This window comes from Bombina bombina, chromosome 7 (genome assembly GCF_027579735.1).
Source record: "Bombina bombina isolate aBomBom1 chromosome 7, aBomBom1.pri, whole genome shotgun sequence".
NCBI classification, from domain to species: Eukaryota; Metazoa; Chordata; class Amphibia; order Anura; family Bombinatoridae; genus Bombina; species Bombina bombina.
The window spans coordinates 33,357,504-33,374,493 of record NC_069505.1 but is presented as its reverse complement, the minus strand read 5'-3'; the positions used below and the strand labels follow the sequence as shown (position 1 = coordinate 33,374,493).

Here is a 16,990-nt window from a genome sequence, read left to right as displayed (position 1 = left end):
GGATAGAGGGACAGGATAGAGGGATAGGGACAGAGGGATAGGGACAGGGACAGAGGTTTAGGGACAGAGGGATAGGGACAGAGGGACAGGGACTGGGGCAGAGGAATAGGGATAGAGGGACAGGATAGAGGGATAGGGACAGAGGGATAGGGACAGAGGGATAGGGACAGGGACAGAGGTTTAGGAATAGAGGGATAGGGAGAGAGGGATAGGGACAGAGGGACAGGGACAGAGGCAGAGGAATAGGGATAGAGGGATAGGGACAGGGATAGAGGTTTAGGGACAGAGGGACAGGGATAGAGGTTTAGGGACAGAGGGATAGGGACAGAGGGACAGGGACAGAGGGACAGGGGCAGAGGAATATGGATAGAGGGACAGGATAGAGGGATAGGGACAGAGGGATAGGGACAGAGGGATAGGGACAGAGGTTTAGGAATAGAGGGATAGGGACAGAGGGATAGGGACAGAGGGATAGGGACAGAGGGATAGGGACAGAGGGACAGGGACAGAGGAATAGGGATAGAGGGATAGGGACAGGGATAGAGGTTTAGGGACAGAGGGACAGGGATAGAGGTTTAGGGACAGAGGGACAGGGATAGGGACAGGGACAGAGGTTTAGGGACAGAGGGATAGGGACAGAGGGATAGGGACATAGGTTTAGGGACAGAGGTACAGGGATAGAGGTTTAGGGACAGAGGGACAGGGATAGGGACAGGGACAGAGGTTTAGGGACAGAGGGATAGGGACAGAGGTTTAGGGACAGAGGGATAGGGATAGGGACAGGGACAGAGGTTTAGGGACAGAGGGATAGGGACAGAGGTTTAGGGACAGAGGGATAGGGACAGAGGTTTAGGGACAGAGGGATAGGGACAGAGGGGTAGGGACAGAGGGGCAGAGGGATAGGGACAGAGGGACAGGGACAGAGGTTTAGGGACAGAGGGATAGGGACAGAGGTTTAGGGACAGAGGGACAGGGACAGAGGGATAGGGACTGAGGGGCAGAGGGATAGGGACATATGGATAGGGACAGAGGGATAGGGACCGAGGGATAGGGACCAAGGGCAGAGGGATAGGGACAGAGGGATAGGGACAGAGGGATAGGGACAGATGGATATTGACAGAGGGATAGGGACCGAGGGATAGGGACCGAGGGGCAGAGGGATAGGGACAGAGGGATAGGGACAGAGGGATAGGGACAGAGGGATGGGGACAGAGGTTTAGGAATAGAGGGATAGGGACAGAGGGATAGGGACAGAGGGATAGGGACAGAGGGATAGGGACAGAGGGACAGGGACAGAGGCAGAGGAATAGGGATAGAGGGATAGGGACAGGGATAGAGGTTTAGGGACAGAGGGACAGGGATAGAGGTTTAGGGACAGAGGGATAGGGATAGGGACAGGGACAGAGGTTTAGGGACAGAGGGATAGGGACAGAGGGATAGGGACATAGGTTTAGGGACAGAGGTACAGGGATAGAGGTTTAGGGACAGAGGGACAGGGATAGGGACAGGGACAGAGGTTTAGGGACAGAGGGATAGGGACAGAGGTTTAGGGACAGAGGGATTGGGATAGGGACAGGGACAGAGGTTTAGGGACAGAGGTTTAGGGACAGAGGGATAGGGACAGAGGTTTAGGGACAGAGGGATAGGGACAGAGGGGTAGGGACAGAGGGGTAGGGACAGAGGGGCAGAGGGATAGGGACAGAGGGACAGGGACAGAGGTTTAGGGACAGAGGGATAGGGACAGAGGGATAGGGACAGAGGTTTAGGGACAGAGGTTTAGGGACAGAGGGACAGGGACAGAGGGATAGGGACTGAGGGGCAGAGGGATAGGGACATATGGATAGGGACAGAGGGATAGGGACCGAGGGATAGGGACCAAGGGCAGAGGGATAGGGACAGAGGGATAGGGACAGATGGATAGGGACAGAGGGATAGGGACCGAGGGATAGGGACCGAGGGATAGGGACAGAGGGGCAGAGGGATAGGGACAGAGGGATAGGGACAGAGGGATGGGGACAGAGGGATAGGGACAGAGGGATAGGGACAGAGGGATAGGGACAGAGGGGCAGAGGGATAGGGACAGAGGAGCAGGGCAGAGGGATAGGGACAGAGGGATGGGGACAGAGGGATAGGGACAGAGGGATAGGGACAGAGGGATAGGGACAGAGGGATAGGGACAAAGGGGCAGAGGGATAGGGACAGAGGGGCAGGGCAGAGGGATAGGGACAGAGGGATAGGGACAGAGGGATAGGAATAGAGGGGCAGAGGGATAGGGACAGAGGGATGGGGCAGAGGGATAGAGGCAGTGGGATAGGGACAGAGGGATAGGGACAGAGGGATAGGGACAGAGGGATAGGGATAGAGGAGCAGGGCGGGGGTATAGGGACAGAGGGATGGGGACAGAGGGATAGGGACAGAGGGATAGGGACAGAGGGATAGGGTCAGAGGGATGGGGACAGAGGGATAGGGACAGAGGGATTGGGATAGAGGGGCAGTGGTTATTATGTAATAAAACTGTTTCATTATTTGCTTTCTAGAAAAAAAAGAATTGCTGTAAATATTTATTTTACAAGGGACAGAGGGATAGGGATAGAGGAGCAGGGCAGAGGGATAGGGACAGAGGGATGGGGACAGAGGGATAGGGACAGAGGGATGGGGACAGAGGGATGGGTACAGAGGGATAGGGACAGAGGGATAGGGATAGAGGGGCAGAGGGATAGGGACAGAGGGATAGGGACAGAGGGATAGGGACAGAGGAGCAGGGCAGAGGGATAGGGACAGAGGGATAGGGATAGAGGGGCAGAGGGATAGGGACAGAGGGATGGGGCAGAGGGATAGAGGCAGTGGGATAGGGGCAGAGGGATAGGGACAGAGGGATAGGGACCGAGGGGCAGAGGGATAGGGACAGAGGGATAGGGACAGAGGGATAGGGATAGAGGAGCAGGGCAGAGGGATAGGGACAGAGGGATGGGGACAGAGGGATAGGGACAGAGGGATAGGGACAGAGGGATGGGGACAGAGGGATAGGGACAGAGGGATAGGGATAGAGGGGCAGAGGGATAGGGACAGAGGAGCAGGGCAAAGGGATAGGGACAGAGGGATGGGGCAGAGAGATAGGGACAGAGGGATAGGGATAGAGGGACAGAGGGTTAGGGCAGAGGGATAGGGACAGAGGGATGGGGCAGAGGGATAGGGACAGAGGGATAGGGATAGAGGGACAGAGGGATAGGGACAGAGGGATAGGGCAGAGGGATAGGGACAGAGGGATGGGGCAGAGGCAGAGGGATAGGGACAGAGGGATAGGGACTGAGGGATAGGTACAGAGGGATAGGGATAGAGGGGCAGAGGGATAGGGACAGAGGGATAGGGACAGAGGGATAGGGACAGAGGGGCAGGGCAGAGGGATAGGGACAGAGGGATGGGGCAGAGGGATAGAGGCAGTGGGATAGGGACAGAGGGGTAGTGGGATACGGGCAGGCTTATTATGTAATAAAACTGTTTAATTATTTGCTTTCTAGAAAAAAAGAATTGCTGTAAATATTTATGTTACAAGTGCATGGATACTTATAATATATAGATATGTATAGAACACACAGTCTGCTGTATACATATAAAGATCCAAAGCGAATGAAGGCAAGTCAGGATGGCCGAGCGGTCTAAGGCGCTGCGTTCAGGTCGCAGTCTCCTCTGGAGGCGTGGGTTCGAATCCCACTTCTGACAGTTTTTTTTTTTTTATGTATCTAGTCTAGTGGATTCTAACACTTACTACTATTTGTCCCGCTATAAATTTATGTCGCCCACCTGACCGGCCCCGGTTACCAGCGGATGTCGCTGCTGTGAAACGGTTACTAAAAATCCCAGCATGCACTGTTGATGACATCACCGTTACCGCAACGCTTTGTACTAAATAACTGACACGAACTACATCTCCCGTCATTCTACGCGTTGACAGTGACGTCATTTTCCCTTCTCTTTAGTGTATTTGGCGGGAGCTGTTGTAGGTAAGTGTCCGCGGTGTGATGATTTGTGTTACACTGGGGACCTAGGAACGACAGTGAGTGCCTAGAGGAGAGAGGGTGCCTGGGGGGGGGCAGTGTGTGCCTAGAGGAGAGAGGGTGCCTGGGGGGGGGGGCAGTGTGTGCCTAGAGGAGAGAGGGTGCCTGGGGGGACAGTGTGTGCCTAGAGGAGAGAGGGTGCCTGGGGGGGGGCAGTGTGTGCCTAGAGGAGAGAGGGTGCCTGGGGGGGGGCAGTGTGTGCCTAGAGGAGAGAGGGTGCCTGGGGGGGGACAGTGTGTGCCTAGAGGAGAGAGGGTGCCTGGGGGGACAGTGTGTGCCTAGAGGAGAGAGGGTGCCTGGGGGGGACAGTGTGTGCCTAGAGGAGAGAGGGTGCCTGGGGGGGACAGTGTGTGCCTAGAGGAGAGAGGGTGCCTGGGGGGGACAGTGTGTGCCTAGAGGAGAGAGGGTGCCTGGGGGGGACAGTGTGTGCCTAGAGGAGAGAGGGTGCCTGGGGGGGACAGTGTGTGCCTAGAGGAGAGAGGGTGCCTGGGGGGGACAGTGTGTGCCTAGAGGAGAGAGGGTGCCTGGGGGGGACAGTGTGTGCCTAGAGGAGAGAGGGTGCCTGGGGGGGACAGTGTGTGCCTAGAGGAGAGAGGGTGCCTGGGGGGGACAGTGTGTGCCTAGAGGAGAGAGGGTGCCTGGGGGGACAGTGTGTGCCTAGAGGAGAGAGGGTGCCTGGGGGGGACAGTGTGTGCCTAGAGGAGAGAGGGTGCCTGGGGGGGGGGGCAGTGTGTGCCTAGAGGAGAGAGGGTGCCTGGGGGGGGGGGCAGTGTGTGCCTAGAGGAGAGAGGGTGCCTGGGGGGGACAGTGTTTGCCTAGAGGAGAGAGGGTGCCTGGGGGGGGACAGTGTTTGCCTAGAGGAGAGAGGGTGCCTGGGGGGGACAGTGTTTGCCTAGAGGAGAGAGGGTGCCTGGGGGGGGAGTGTGTGCCTAGAGGAGAGAGGGTGCCTGGGGGGGGGGGGACAGTGTGTGCCTAGAGGAGAGAGGGTGCCTGGGGGGGGGGACAGTGTGTGCCTAGAGGAGAGAGGGTGCCTGGGGGGACAGTGTGTGCCTAGAGGAGAGAGGGTGCCTGGGGGGGGGAGTGTGTGCCTAGAGGAGAGAGGGTGCCTGGGGGGGGACAGTGTGTGCCTAGAGGAGAGAGGGTGCCTGGGGGGACAGTGTGTGCCTAGAGGAGAGAGGGTGCCTGGGGGGGACAGTGTGTGCCTAGAGGAGAGAGGGTGCCTGGGGGGGACAGTGTGTGCCTAGAGGAGAGAGGGTGCCTGGGGGGGACAGTGTGTGCCTAGAGGAGAGAGGGCGCCTGGGGGGGACAGTGTGTGCCTAGAGGAGAGAGGGTGCCTGGGGGGGACAGTGTGTGCCTAGAGGAGAGAGGGTGCCTGGGGGGGACAGTGTGTGCCTAGAGGAGAGAGGGTGCCTGGGGGGGACAGTGAGTGCCTAGAGGAGAGAGGGTGCCTGGGGGGGGACAGTGTGTGCCTAGAGGAGAGAGGGTGCCTGGGGGGGACAGTGTGTGCCTAGAGGAGAGAGGGTGCCTGGGGGGGGACAGTGTGTGCCTAGAGGAGAGAGGGTGCCTGGGGGGACAGTGTGTGCCTAGAGGAGAGAGGGCGCCTGGGGGGGACAGTGTGTGCCTAGAGGAGAGAGGGTGCCTGGGGGGGACAGTGTGTGCCTAGAGGAGAGAGGGTGCCTGGGGGGGACAGTGTGTGCCTAGAGGAGAGAGGGTGCCTGGGGGGGACAGTGTGTGCCTAGAGGAGAGAGGGTGCCCGAGGGGGACAGTGTGTGCCTAGAGGAGAGAGGGTGCCGGGGGGGGGGGGCAGTGTGTGCCTAGAGGAGAGAGGGTGCCCGGGGGGGACAGTGAGTGCCTAGAGGAGAGAGGGTGCCCGAGGGGGACAGTGTGTGCCTAGAGGAGAGAGGGTGCCTGGGGGGACAGTGAGTGCCTAGAGGAGAGAGGGTGCCTGGGGGGGACAGTTTGTGCCTAGAGGAGAGAGGGTGCCTGGGGGGACAGTGTGTGCCTAGAGGAGAGAGGGTGCCTGGGGGGGACAGTGTGTGCCTAGAGGAGAGAGGGTGCCTGGGGGGACAGTGAGTGCCTAGAGGAGAGAGGGTGCCTGGGGGGACAGTGTGTGCCTAGAGGAGAGAGGGTGCCTGGGGGGGGGCAGTGTGTGCCTAGAGGAGAGAGGGTGCCTGGGGGGACAGTGTGTGCCTAGAGGAGAGAGGGTGCCTGGGGGGGGGGGGCAGTGTGTGCCTAGAGGAGAGAGGGTGCCTGGGGGGGGGCAGTGTGTGCCTAGAGGAGAGAGGGTGCCTGGGGGGGGGGGGGGGCAGTGTGTGCCTAGAGGAGAGAGGGTGCCTGGGGGGGGGGGCAGTGTGTGCCTAGAGGAGAGAGGGTGCCTGGGGGGACAGTGTGTGCCTAGAGGAGAGAGGGTGCCTGGGGGGACAGTGAGTGCCTAGAGGAGAGAGGGTGCCTTGGGGGGACAGTGAGTGCCTAGAGGAGAGAGGGTGCCTGGGGGGACAATTTGTGCCTAGAGGAGAGAGGGTGCCTGGGGGGGGGGGCAGTGTGTGCCTAGAGGAGAGAGGGTGCCGGGGGGGGGGGGACAGTGTGTGCCTAGAGGAGAGAGGGTGCCTGGGGGGGGGGCAGTGTGTGCCTAGAGGAGAGAGGGTGCCGGGGGGGGGGGGGGGACACAGTGTGTGCCTAGAGGAGAGAGGGTGCCTGGGGGGACAATTTGTGCCTAGAGGAGAGAGGGTGCCTGGGGGGACAGTGAGTGCCTAGAGGAGAGAGGGTGCCTGGGGGGGGCAGTGTGTGCCTAGAGGAGAGAGGGTGCCTGGGGGGGGGGGGCAGTGAGTGCCTAGAGGAGAGAGGGTGCCTGGGGGGGGGGCAGTGTGTGCCTAGAGGAGAGAGGGTGCCTGGGGGGGGACAGTGAGTGCCTAGAGGAGAGAGGGTGCCTGGGGGGGGCAGTGTGTGCCTAGAGGAGAGAGGGTGCCGGGGGGGGGGGGGGGGGACAGTGTGTGCCTAGAGGAGAGAGAGGGTGCCGGGGGGGGACAGTGTGTGCCTAGAGGAGAGAGAGGGTGCCGGGGGGTGGGGGGGGGACAGTGTGTGCCTAGAGGAGAGAGAGGGTGCCGGGGGGGGGGGGGGGGACAGTGAGTGCCTAGAGGAGAGAGGGTGCCTGGGGGGACAGTGAGTGCCTAGAGGAGAGAGGGTGCCTGGGGGGGACAGTGAGTGCCTAGAGGAGAGAGGGTGCCTGGGGGGGACAGTGAGTGCCTAGAGGAGAGAGGGTGCCTGGGGGGGACAGTGTGTGCCTAGAGGAGAGAGGGTGCCTGGGGGGACAGTTTGTGCCTAGAGGAGAGAGGGTGCCTGGGGGGGACAGTGTGTGCCTAGAGGAGAGAGGGTGCCTGGGGGGACAGTGAGTGCCTAGAGGAGAGAGGGTGCCTTGGGGGGACAGTGTGTGCCTAGAGGAGAGAGGGTGCCTGGGGGGACAGTGAGTGCCTAGAGGAGAGAGGGTGCCTTGGGGGGACAGTGAGTGCCTAGAGGAGAGAGGGTGCCTGGGGGGGACAGTGAGTGCCTAGAGGAGAGAGGGTGCCTGGGGGGGACAGTGAGTGCCTAGAGGAGAGAGGGTGCCTGGGGGGGACAGTGTGTGCCTAGAGGAGAGAGGGTGCCTGGGGGGACAGTGAGTGCCTAGAGGAGAGAGGGTGCCTGGGGGGGGGCAGTGTGTGCCTAGAGGAGAGAGGGTGCCTGGGGGGGACAGTGTGTGCCTAGAGGAGAGAGGGTGCCTGGGGGGGACAGTGTGTGCCTAGAGGAGAGAGGGTGCCTGGGGGGGGCAGTGAGTGCCTAGAGGAGAGAGGGTGCCTGGGGGGGGGGGGGCAGTGTGTGCCTAGAGGAGAGAGGGTGCCTGGGGGGGGGGGGGCAGTGTGTGCCTAGAGGAGAGAGGGTGCCTGGGGGGGGGACAGTGAGTGCCTAGAGGAGAGAGGGTGCCTGGGGGGGGGGGCAGTGTGTGCCTAGAGGAGAGAGGGTGCCGGGGGGGGGGGACAGTGTGTGCCTAGAGGAGAGAGAGGGTGCCGGGGGGGGGGGACGGGGGGGGACAGTGTGTGCCTAGAGGAGAGAGAGGCTGCCGGGGGGGGGACGGGGGGGGACAGTGTGTGCCTAGAGGAGAGAGAGGGTGCCGGGGGGGGGGGGGGACAGTGTGTGCCTAGAGGAGAGAGGGTGCCTGGGGGGACAGTGTGTGCCTAGAGGAGAGAGGGTGCCTGGGGGGACAGTGTGTGCCTAGAGGAGAGAGGGTGCCTGGGGGGACAGTGTGTGCCTAGAGGAGAGAGGGTGCCTGGGGGGACAGTGTGTGCCTAGAGGAGAGAGGGTGCCTGGGGGGACAGTGTGTGCCTAGAGGAGAGAGGGTGCCTGGGGGGACAGTGTGTGCCTAGAGGAGAGAGGGTGCCTGGGGGGACAGTGTGTGCCTAGAGGAGAGAGGGTGCCTTGGGGGGACAGTGTGTGCCTAGAGGAGAGAGGGTGCCTTGGGGGGACAGTGTGTGCCTAGAGGAGAGAGGGTGCCTTGGGACGACAGTGTGTGCCTAGAGGAGAGAGGGTGCCTTGGGACGACAGTGTGTGCCTAGAGGAGAGAGGGTGCCTGGGGGACAGTTTGTGCCTAGAGGAGAGAGGGTGCCTGGGGGGACAGTTTGTGCCTAGAGGAGAGAGGGTGCCTGGGGGGACAGTTTGTGCCTAGAGGAGAGAGGGTGCCTGGGGGGACAGTTTGTGCCTAGAGGAGAGAGGGTGCCTGGGGGGACAGTTTGTGCCTAGAGGAGAGAGGGTGCCTGGGGGACAGTTTGTGCCTAGAGGAGAGAGGGTGCCTGGGGGGACAGTTTGTGCCTGGGGGGACAGTGTGTGCCTAGAGGAGAGACGGCGCCTGGGGGGGGGAAGTGTGTGCCTAGAGGAGAGACAGCGCCTGGGGGGGGGAAGTGTATGCCTAGAGGAGAGAGGGCGCCTGGGGGGGGGAAGTGTGTGCCTAGAGGAGAGAGGGTGCCGGGGGGGGGGGAGTATGTGCCTAGAGGAGAGAGGGCGCCTGGGGGGGGGAAGTGTGTGCCTAGAGGAGAGAGGGCGCCTGGGGGGGGGGAAGTGTGTGCCTAGAGGAGAGAGGGCGCCTGGGGGGGGGAAGTGTGTGCCTGGGGGGGGCGGTGTGTGTCTAGAGGAGAGAGGGTGCCTGGGGGGGGGGGTGCCTAATGGAGAGAGGGTGCCGGGGGGGGGGGGCAGTGTGTGCCTAGAGGAGAGAGTGTGCCTGGGGGGGGCAGTGTGTGCCTAGAGGAGAGAGGGTGCCTGGGGGGGAGGAGTGTGTGCCTAGAGGAGAGAGGGTGCCTGGGGGGGAGGAGTGTGTGCCTAGAGGAGAGAGGGTGCCTGGGGGGGAGGAGTGTGTGCCTAATGGAGAGAGGGTGCCGGGGGGGCAGTGTGTTCCTAAAGGAGAGAGGGTGCCTGGGGGGGCAGTGTGTGCTTAGAGGAGAGAGGGTGCCTGGGGGGGAGGAGTGTGTGCCTAATGGAGAGAGGGTGCCGGGGGGGGGGGGGGCAGTGTGTGCCTAGAGGAGAGAGGGTGCCGGGGGGGGGCAGTGTGTGCCTAGAGGAGAGAGGGCGCCGGGGGGGGGGGGGGCAGTGTGTGCCTAAAGGAGAGAGGGTGCCTTGGGGGGCAGTGTGTTCCTAAAGGAGAGAGGGTGCCTGGGGGGGCAGTGTGCCTAAAGGAGAGAGGGTGCCTGGGGGGGCAGTGTGTGCCTAAAGGAGAGAGGGTGTCTGGGGGGGGCAGTGTGTGCCTAAAGGAGAGAGGGTGCCTGGGGGGGCAGTGTGTGCCTAATGTAGAGCCCCAAGGCAGAACATACAGTGATCTGATATGTCATCGCAGAAAATGCAGCATGTCTGCAGAATGAACAGGACACGTGCAGGAACCGTTAGGGCTTGAACTTTGTAGTGCTGCTCCACATTAGACAGTTCTCTTCAAACAGAGCTGTGCTCTGGTTGCAGTGTATAAGTTTTTCTTAACACAGTTTATCCAGAGCAAAGTGCTCTTTGAAGTGAGCAGTCAAATATGCAGTAGCGCTGCAAAGCAGCAGCAGCACATTGCTTGTTTACTGGCTCTCAGAGATTTTTTCAAACCCGCCCCCTAGCCTTTCCCAGTCTGCAAAGTTGTTTATTCTGAATTTTAAAATGTCTTTTTTTGTATGCAGCTAATTTGCAATGCAATTATATTATAAAGCATTAAAAATTGCATTATTCTTCAGTTAACCAACACATTGCAGTTGAACTGGTGCCTTAGTGTAACTGTCTAATTTAAAAATGACCGGCAGAAAAATTTTCACTAAAAAAAATCTCATCGCGGAAAGTGAAGAAAAGTTCTGCCTCTGGGATGGAGAGAGGGTGACTAGGGACGACAGTGTGTGCCTAGTGGAGAGTGGGTGCCTGGGGGGGGCAGTGTGTGCCTAGAGGAGAGTGGGTGCCTGGGGGGGGCGGCAGTGGGTGCCTGGGGGGGGGGCAGTGTGTGCCTAGAGGAGAGAGGGTGCCTGGGGGGGGGACAGTGTGTGCCTAGAGGAGAGAGGGTGCCTGGGGGGGGCAGTGTGTGCCTAGAGGAGAGAGGGTGCCGGGGGGGGGGGGGGGACAGTGTGTGCCTAGAGGAGAGAGAGGGTGCCGGGGGGGGGGGGGGGGACAGTGTGTGCCTAGAGGAGAGAGGGTGCCGGGGGGGGGGGGGGACAGTGTGTGCCTAGAGGAGAGAGAGGGTGCCGGGGGGGGGGGGAGTATGTGCCTAGAGGAGAGAGGGTGCCTGGGGGGACAATTTGTGCCTAGAGGAGAGAGGGTGCCTGGGGGGGGACAGTTTGTGCCTAGAGGAGAGAGGGTGCCTGGGGGGGACAGTGTGTGCCTAGAGGAGAGAGGGTGCCTGGGGGGGACAGTGTGTGCCTAGAGGAGAGAGGGTGCCTGGGGGGGACAGTGTGTGCCTAGAGGAGAGAGGGTGCCTGGGGGGGACAGTGTATGCCTAGAGGAGAGAGGGTGCCTGGGGGGGACAGTGTGTGCCTAGAGGAGAGAGGGTGCCTGGGGGGGACAGTGTGTGCCTAGAGGAGAGAGGGTGCCTGGGGGGACAGTGTGTGCCTAGAGGAGAGAGGGTGCCTGGGGGGGACAGTGTGTGCCTAGAGGAGAGAGGGTGCCTGGGGGGACAGTGTGTGCCTAGAGGAGAGAGGGTGCCTGGGGGGACAGTGTGTGCCTAGAGGAGAGAGGGTGCCTTGGGGGGACAGTGTGTGCCTAGAGGAGAGAGGGTGCCTTGGGGGGACAGTTTGTGCCTAGAGGAGAGAGGGTGCCTTGGGGGGACAGTGTGTGCCTAAAGGAGAGAGGGTGCCTTGGGGGGACAGTGTGTGCCTAAAGGAGAGAGGGTGCCTTGGGGGGACAGTGTGTTCCTAAAGGAGAGAGGGTGCCTGGGGGGGACAGTGTGTGCCTAAAGGAGAGAGGGTGCCTGGGGGGGACAGTGTGTGCCTAAAGGAGAGAGGGTGCCTGGGGGGACAGTTTGTGCCTAGAGGAGAGAGGGTGCCTGGGGGGACAGTGAGTGCCTAGAGGAGAGAGGGTGCCTGGGGGGACAGTGAGTGCCTGGGGGGACAGTTTGTGCCTAGAGGAGAGAGGGTGCCTGGGGGGACAGTGTGTGCCTAGAGGAGAGAGGGTGCCTGGGGGGGGGGGCAGTGTGTGCCTAGAGGAGAGAGGGTGCCTGGGGGGGGGGACAGTTTGTGCCTAGAGGAGAGAGGGTGCCTGGGGGGGACAGTTTGTGCCTAGAGGAGAGAGGGTGCCTGGGGGGGACAGTTTGTGCCTAGAGGAGAGAGGGTGCCTTGGGGGGACAGTGTGTGCCTAGAGGAGAGAGGGTGCCTTGGGGGGACAGTGTGTGCCTAGAGGAGAGAGGGTGCCTGGGGGGACAGTGTGTGCCTAGAGGAGAGAGGGTGCCTTGGGGGGACAGTGTGTGCCTAGAGGAGAGAGGGTGCCTGGGGGGACAGTGTGTGCCTAGAGGAGAGAGGGTGCCTGGGGGGACAGTGTGTGCCTAGAGGAGAGAGGGTGCCTGGGGGGACAGTTTGTGCCTAGAGGAGAGAGGGTGCCTGGGGGGACAGTGTGTGCCTAGAGGAGAGAGGGTGCCTGGGGGGGGCAGTGTGTGCCTAGAGGAGAGAGGGTGCCTGGGGGGGGGGGGCAGTGTGTGCCTAGAGGAGAGAGGGTGCCTGGGGGGGGGGCAGTGTGTGCCTAGAGGAGAGAGGGTGCCTGGGGGGGGGCAGTGTGTGCCTAGAGGAGAGAGGGTGCCTGGGGGGGGCAGTGTGTGCCTAGAGGAGAGAGGGTGCCTGGGGGGGGGCAGTGTGTGCCTAGAGGAGAGAGGGTGCCTGGGGGGGGCAGTGTGTGCCTAGAGGAGAGAGGGTGCCTGGGGGGGGCAGTGTGTGCCTGGGGGGGGCAGTGTGTGCCTAGAGGAGAGAGGGTGCCTGGGGGGGGCAGTGTGTGCCTAGAGGAGAGAGGGTGCCTGGGGGGGGGGGGCAGTGTGTGCCTAGAGGAGAGAGGGTGCCTGGGGGGGGGGGCAGTGTGTGCCTAGTGGAGAGAGGGTGCCTGGGGGGGGGGACAGTTTGTGCCTAGAGGAGAGAGGGTGCCTTGGGGGGACAGTGTGTGCCTAGAGGAGAGAGGGTGCCTGGGGGGACAGTGAGTGTCTAGAGGAGAGAGGGTGCCTGGGGGGGGGGGCAGTGAGTGCCTAGAGGAGAGAGGGTGCCTGGGGGGGGGGGGGCAGTATGTGCCTAGAGGAGAGAGGGTGCCTGGGGGGGCAGTATGTGCCTAGAGGAGAGAGGGTGCCTGGGGGGGGCAGTGTGTGCCTAGAGGAGAGAGGGTGCCTGGGGGGGCAGTGTGTGCCTAGAGGAGAGAGGGTGCCTGGGGGGGGGCAGTGTGTGCCTAGAGGAGAGAGGGTGCCTGGGGGGGACAGTGTGTGCCTAGAGGAGAGAGGGTGCCTGGGGGGGGCAGTGTGTGCCTAGAGGAGAGAGGGTGCCTGGGGGGGGGGCAGTGTGTGCCTAGAGGAGAGAGGGTGCCTGGGGGGGGGGGCAGTGTGTGCCTAGAGGAGAGAGGGTGCCTGGGGGGGGGGCAGTGTGTGCCTAGAGGAGAGATTGTGCCTGGGGGGGGACAGTGTGTGCCTAGTGGAGAGAGGGTGCCTGAGGGGGACAGGGTGTCTGGCCAAGACTGACAAGTTTTTGTTGGCGTCTGGTTCGGTGGGATAGGGCATGTGGCATAATCCAGTTTTTTTCTATGTTGTGTGTCAAGTATCATTGGGAGGGTGTGTGTGCCAAGCATTAGTGTGAGGGGCATTGGGAGGGTGTGTGTGCCAAGCATCAGTGTGAGGGGCATTGGGAGGGTGTGTGTGCCAAGCATCAGTGTGAGGGGCATTGGGAGGGTGTGTGTGTGCCAAGCATCAGTGTGAGGGGCATTGGGAGGGTGTGTGTGTGCCAAGCATCAGTGTGAGGGGCATTGGGAGGGTGTGTGTGCCAATCATCAGTGTGAGGGGCATTGGGAGGGTGTGTGTGCCAATCATCAGTGTGAGGGGCATTGGGAGGGTGTGTGTGTGCCAAGCATCAGTGTGAGGGGCATTGGGAGGGTGTGTGTGTGCCAAGCATCAGTGTGAGGGGCATTGGGAGGGTGTGTGTGTGCCAAGCATCAGTGTGAGGGGCATTGGGAGGGTGTGTGTGTGCCAAGCATCAGTGTGAGGGGCATTGGGAGGGTGTGTGCGTGTCAGGTGACTATTGGTGTGAGGGGCATTGGGAGGGGGGTGTGACTATTGGTGTGAGGGGCATTGGGAGGGTGTGTTTGCATCAGGTGACTATTAGTGTGAGGGGCATTGGGAGGGTGTGTGCGTGTCAGGTGACTATTGGTGTGAGGGGCATTGGGAGGGGGGTGTGACTATTGGTGTGAGGGGCATTGGGAGGGGGGTGTGACTATTGGTGTGAGGGGCATTGGAAGGGTGTGTTTGCGTCAGGTGACTATTAGTGTGAGGGGCATTGGGAGGGTGTGTGTGACTATTGGGGTGTGGGGCATTGGGAGGGGGTGTCAGGTGACTATTGGGGTGAGGGGCATTGGGAGGGGGGTGTGTGTCAGGTGACTATTGGGGTGAGGGGCATTGGGAGGGGGGGGTGTCAGGTGACTATTAGTGTGAGGGGCATTAGGAGGGGGTGTGTGTATGGTGACTATTAGTGTGAGGGGCATTGGGGGGGGGGGTGACTATTGGGCTGTGGGGCATTGGGAGGGGGTGTGTGTCAGGTGACTATTGGTGTGAGGGGCATTGGGAGGGGGGGTGTGACTATTGGTGTGAGGGGCATTGGGAGGGGGGTGTCAGGTGATTATTGGGGTGAGGGAAATTGGGAGGGGGTGTGTGTCAGGTGACTATTGGGGTGAGGGGCACTGGGAGGGGGGTGTCAGGTGACTATTGGGTGAGGGGCATTGGGAGGGGGTGTGTGTCAGGTGACTATTGATGTGTGGGGCATTGGCAGGGGGTGTGAGTCAGGTGACTATTGGTGTGAGGGGCATTGGGAGGGGGTGTGTGTCAGGTGACTATTAGTGTGAGGGGCATTAGGAGGGGGTGTGTGTATGGTGACTATTAGTGTGAGGGGCATTGGGAGGGGGTGTGTGTCAGGTGACTATTGGTGTGAGGGGCATTGGGAGGGGGGTGTGACTATTGGGCTGTGGGGCATTGGGAGGGGGTGTGTGTCAGGTGACTATTGGTGTGAGGGGCATTGGGAGGGGGGGGTGTGACTATTGGTGTGAGGGGCATTGGGAGGGGGTGTGTGTCAGGTGACTATTGGGGTGAGGGGCATTGGGAGGGGGTGTGTGTCAGGTGACTATTGGGGTGAGGGGCATTGGGAGGGGGTGTGTGTCAGGTGACTATTGGGGTGAGGGGCACTGGGAGGGGGGGTGTCAGGTGACTATTGGGTGAGGGGCGTGTCAGGTGACTATTGATGTGTGGGGCATTGGCAGGGGGTGTGAGTCAGGTGACTATTGGTGTGAGGGGCATTGGGAGGGGGTGTGTGTCAGGTGACTATTGGTGTGAGGGGCATTGGGAGGGGGTGTGTGACTATTGGGGTGTGGGGCATTGGGAGGGTGTGTGTGTGTCAGGTGACTATTGGTGTGAGGGGCATTGGGAGGGGGGGTGTGTCAGGTGACTATTGGTGTGAGGGGCATTGGGAGGGGGGGTGTCAGGTGACTATTGGTGTGAGGGGATTGGGAGGGGGGGGTTCAGGTGACTATTGGTGTGAGGGGCATTGGGAGGGGGGGGTGTCAGGTGACTATTGGTGTGAGGGCATTGGGAGGGGGTGTCAGGTGATTATTGGGGTGAGGGAAATTGGGAGGGGGTGTGTGTCAGGTGTCTATTGAGGTGAGGGAAATTGGGAGGGGGTGTGTGTCAGGTGTCTATTGAGGTGAGGGGCATTGGGAGGGGGTGTGTGTCAGGTGACTATTAGTGTGATGGGCATTGGGAGGGGGTGTGTGTCAGGTGACTATTAGTGTGATGGGCATTGGGAGGGTGTGTGTGTGTGTGTCAGGTGACTATTAGTGTGAGGGGCATTGGGAGGGGGTGTGTGACTATTGGTGTGAGGGGCATTGGGAGGGGGTGTGTGTCAGGTGTCTATTGAGGTGAGGGGCATTGGGAGGGGGTGTGTGTCAGGTGACTATTAGTGTGAGGGGCATTGGGAGGGGGGGGTGTCAGGTGACTATTAGTGTCAGGTGACTATTAGTGTTAGGGGCATTGGGAGGGGGGTGTGTGTCAGGTGACTATTAGTGTGAGGGGCATTGGGAGGGGGTGTGTGTCAGGTGACTATTAGTGTTAGGGGCTTTGGGAGAGGGTGTGTGACTATTGGTGTGGGGGGCATTGTCAGAGGGTGTGTGTCAGGTGACTATTAGTGTTAGGGGGCATTGGGAGGGGTGGGTGACTATTAGTGTTAGGGGGCATTGGGAGGGGTGGGTGACTATTAGTGTTAGGGGGCATTGGGAGGGGGGTGACTATTAGTGTTAGGGGGCATTGGGAGGGGGGGGTGACTATTAGTGTGAGGGGCATTGGGAGGGTGTGTGTGTCAGGTGACTATTAGTGTGAGTGGCATTGGGAGGGGCTGTGTGTGTCAGGTGACTATTAGTGTTAGGGGCATTGGGAGGGGGGGGTGACTATTAGTGTGAGGGGCATTGGGAGGGGCTGTGTGTGTCAGGTGACTATTAGTGTGAGGGGCATTGGGAGGGGCTGTGTGTGTCAGGTGACTATTAGTGTGAGGGGCATTGGGAGGGTCTGTGTGTGTCAGGTGACTATTAGTGTGATGGGCATTGGGAGGGGCTGTGTGTGTCAGGTGACTATTAGTGTGAGGGGCATTGGGAGGGGGGGGTGACTATTATTGGGAGAGGCTGTGTATGTCAGGTGACTATTAGTGTGAGGGGCATTGGGATGGGGGGGGGTGTCAGGTGACTATTAGTGTGAGGGGCATTGGGAGGGTGTGTGTGTGTCAGGTGACTATTAGTGTGAGGGGCATTGGGAGGGGGGTGTGTGTCAGGTGACTATTAGTGTGAGGGGCATTGGGAGGGGGTGTGTGACTATTGGGGTGTGGGGCATTGGGAGGGGGTGTGTGTCAGGTGACTATTAGTGTGGGGCATTGGGAGGGGGTGTGTGTCAGGTGACTATTAGTGTGAGGGGCATTGGGAGGGGGTGTGTGTCAGGTGACTATTAGTGTGAGGGGCATTGGGAGGGGGTGTGTGTCAGGTGACTATTAGTGTGAGGGGCATTGGGAGGGGGGGGTGTCAGGTGACTATTAGTGTGAGGGGGCATTGGGAGGGGGTGTTTGTCAGGTGACTATTAGTGTGAGGGGCATTGGGAGGGACTGTGTGTGTCAGGTGACTATTAGTGTGAGGGGCATTGGGAGGGACTGTGTGTGTCAGGTGACTATTAGTGTGAGGGGCATTGGGAGGGACTGTGT

General features: G+C 60.8%; 1 protein-coding gene and 1 non-coding gene across 4 annotated transcripts in view; both read left to right on the top strand.

Annotated features, from left to right (window-relative positions):
• The first annotated feature begins 3,637 nt into the window (after window positions 1-3,637).
• Window positions 3,638-3,720, top strand: TRNAL-CAG (transfer RNA leucine (anticodon CAG)). Its single transcript has one exon. It is a non-coding gene; the product is annotated as a tRNA-Leu (tRNA).
• A 144-nt stretch (window positions 3,721-3,864) lies between these two features.
• RNASEH2C (ribonuclease H2 subunit C) overlaps window positions 3,865-16,990 on the top strand; it is a 47,003-nt gene continuing 33,877 nt past the window's right edge. For 2 of the 3 annotated variants that reach the window (XM_053720017.1, XM_053720016.1), the window contains exon 1: window positions 3,909-4,001. The gene's annotated coding sequence lies outside the window, so the exon portion shown is untranslated. Of the gene's footprint in view, window positions 4,002-16,990 lie in introns of all 3 variants that reach the window. The other variant, XM_053720015.1, reaches the window with a different exon arrangement.